A 3497-nucleotide genomic window follows, 5' to 3' on the forward strand; every position below is an offset into this window, starting at 1 on the left:
CACTCGTACACTTTTTGCTTTTAACTTCACTGCAATTCGCGCTTGCGATATGAAGTATGAATTACTTATTGTTCAATAAATATCATTGTAATGCAATTGCGCACAATTTGCGATTTTTTTTTAGAATTACTGTCTACTGTTCCATTTGTATCTAAAAAGAGTTAACTAGTAGTTGAAGATTATTCCAGCGGGCTAGGGGTAGAGTATCCGACTAAAATCCTTTTGTGTGGTGTTCCGTATGGCATTAGACCGTTTCGGCAAGTAGGAGGATGGCGCAAAAATGCTGTCTGAAATAGGCAGCAACCCTGGCAGTTTTGGACCAACGCAAGGATTTCAATACTACGGGTACGAAGAATTCTTGAAGCCCAACCATCGGTAACGTCTTTTGTGTCAACGATTAGGAGCCCATCGTGCGTCAGAAAGCATCTCGCTGTCACAGACTCACCCATATCTCCGAAGCTACGCTTTCATTACCCCAAAAGAAGAGGAGATGGAACGGAACCCGGTGAAACGCATCCTGATTCCTGGTATTCTTGGCTAAAACCAAATTTACAAATTACGCAGTGGTTCATTGTGGCAAAACAGTCCCCGCACAAAAACCTCGTATGTTCCTTTATAGAGGGCCGGTGTGTGGTGCCTTTATTCTACAGCTATGAAAGCCGATGTGAAAAGTGAAATCATACTGCCGTCTGCCAAGGTTGGCCTGCACCTCGACCACAAAGAATTTCCAGGTATTACCTAAGTACGCCAAATTTAAGATAGTAAATATGTACTGAAATCTTAGGGCCAGTTTTTCAGTGGCACTTCAAACTTAGTTTACGTAAACTGAGTTTAAATTGAACAGCTAGCTGATATTTTATTGGCTAATCTTAGTTTAATCGAGCGTTTATGTAAACTAAGTTTCAATCACAGCCGTGCGCTGAACAACTGGCCTTTAAAGTTAGGGACTAGAAGGAAAATTGTTACACAAACAGCTCATTTTCCTTCTTTTGGCATTATGCACCATCCGCTTGAAATGTTGGCCACATAATTTTTAAAAGTTATTATAACGGAAGAGAGCGCAGCTACCGGAAAAGTGGAGGCAAAACCACCTTTTTCATTTTTCATTTTTCGCTTTAGCTTTTAGCTTTTCATTAGTAGCGTGCATATATGTACATATAACTACGGTGACCATCCGTCCTGTATTAATTATACGGGACAGTCCTCTTTTTTGACCCATTGTCCTGGTAATTTCTTTATTTTATACGGGACGCCAAATGTTCTGTATTTCTTTTAATGTCCTGTATTTGTCCCGTATTCGGGGTTCCGACGCCTTAACAGCTCATTAAAATGGCATGCATATGAACAAGTTTTAAGTGATGTTGGTATATAATCGTAATTTTCTTTATAAACAGTTATTATTTTCTAATATGAATGATTCGAATCGAGGAATACATACAGTGCCCAAAATAGAAATTAGGACTCGGCATTTTTGGCTATTTTTCCTTAATTTATTTGATGATTATTATTTATTTTATGAAAGTAAAGCTCTTTTCCTAACAAAAACCATGTAATAATACCAAATTTCCAACTTTGTGCAAAAAACTATAAAAATTAATTCTGCAATGTTTCGCCAAAATTTCAAACTTTTTAATTAGAATCTTTATAAAAAAATTTGGTTTGCAGTTTTGTAACTCATGAAAATTTAGTATAATAAAGTGCGAGTGGAAAGTGCTGCTCATTTGCTTCTCTTTCAAAAAAATGGTCGAACATACATACTTTGTATGAAAAAGATGCGGAACACCCTCAACAAATTAAAAAAAAAATTCCAAAAATTATTATTTATTATACTAAAATTTAACGAATTTTTTTAACAAATTTTACAGGTAAAAATCTCGAGAAAATTATCCTACAAAATTTTTGATGTTACTATAAGGATACTGTTTCAGGGAAAACAGTGTGGAAAAAATTTGCAAAATGATTTTTTGTCCCGTATTCGGCGCTCATAAATATGGTCACCGTACATATAACACACACACATACCCACATACATACATACATATATATATGTATGTACAAAATGAGCTGATAACAAATTAAATTACGCAAAGTAAGAAGCCATAAAAATATGTGTGTGCCACCCCGAAGGTATTAACTGAAATAAATCACAACTTAAAAAATATATAAATAAAAACAGTGAGCATTCAAACAAACAAACAAACAAAAAATTGGTAAAATAGCAAGCCAACTGTCGACGAGCAGTAGCTCTACATACATACATACATATGTATGTATGTACAATCAACGCCAACGAAACGTTTCACTCTTGCAGAAAATTCGCTGATTTCATACGTTTTTCTGGCTTGCCACCACACCGCACAGACATAAACTTACAAGCACAGGAAAGTATGTACATACATATGTACAAAAGTTAAATTTTACGTTGGTGGTTAAAGTTATTGGTTAATCGTTTTGCCCTGATGCCAAAATGGTGGCTCATGGCGGCAACCATAATCATCATCGTCATCAATGCGATGATGTGGCAGATAATAATGAAGAATATCATAGTCATGGATGGCGTTAGTGCTACTTATTCGCTGAAGTCTAAAAGTTTCAAGCTGCTGCTAACGAAAGCTGTGGTTACTTTTTATTTCCTCAGCGGTTACCTTTCTATTTGCTGGTAACAACCACGAATACATACATACATACTACGTGTCAGTTTGTAGTGATCTTCGGTGGCGGTGGCGGTGGCGACGGCATACAAGCGATGTCTTTTATGGCTTGAAGTGAAAAGGAATTGGAGCTAAAAATACTTATTTTATACATTCAACAATTTTATTGAGTTTGAAGTCGTAAAAAAAATGTGGAAAAATAACAATAATTTCCAAAAGTTGAAAACGTTATAGCTTCTACATATTTCGAAGATCACCACATATCCTCATCAGACATCTTCATCATCAAGTTCACGTGGGATTTCAGACATGGTGTCAAAGAGAAAGATGCTCAGTATGCTTTGAAATTTCATCATGAATAGACTTACTAACGAGCAACGCTTGCAAATCATTGAATTTTATTACCAAAATCAGTGTTCGGTTCGAAATGTGTTTCGCGCTTTACGTCCGATTTATGGTCTACATAATCGACCAAGTGAGCAAACAATTAATGCGATTGTGACCAAGTTTCGCACTCAGTTTACTTTATTGGACATTAAACCAACCACACGAATGCGTACAGTGCGTACAGAAGAGAATATTGCGTCTGTTTCTGAGAGTGTTGCTGAAGACCGTGAAATGTCGATTCGTCGCCGTTCGCAGCAATTGGGTTTGTGTTATTCGACCACATGGAAGATTTTACGCAAAGATCTTGGTGTAAAACCGTATAAAATACAGCTCGTGCAAGAACTGAAGCCGAACGATCTGCCACAACGTCGAATTTTCAGTGAATGGGCCCTAGAAAAGTTGGCAGAAAATCCGCTTTTTTATCGACAAATTTTGTTCAGCGATGAGGCTCATTTCTGG

At 36.7% G+C, this 3497-nt stretch overlaps 1 protein-coding gene across 8 annotated transcripts in view; it reads right to left on the reverse strand.

Moving 5' to 3' along the window:
• LOC118743456 (mucin-12) overlaps positions 1-3497 on the reverse strand; it is a 149515-nt gene that overhangs the window by 79544 nt on the left and 66474 nt on the right. The gene's annotated exons all lie outside the window — the stretch shown is intronic.

This window comes from Rhagoletis pomonella, unplaced genomic scaffold (genome assembly GCF_013731165.1).
Source record: "Rhagoletis pomonella isolate Grant_MI unplaced genomic scaffold, Rhpom_1.0 Rhpom_scaffold_00007, whole genome shotgun sequence".
Taxonomy (NCBI): Eukaryota; Metazoa; Arthropoda; class Insecta; order Diptera; family Tephritidae; genus Rhagoletis; species Rhagoletis pomonella.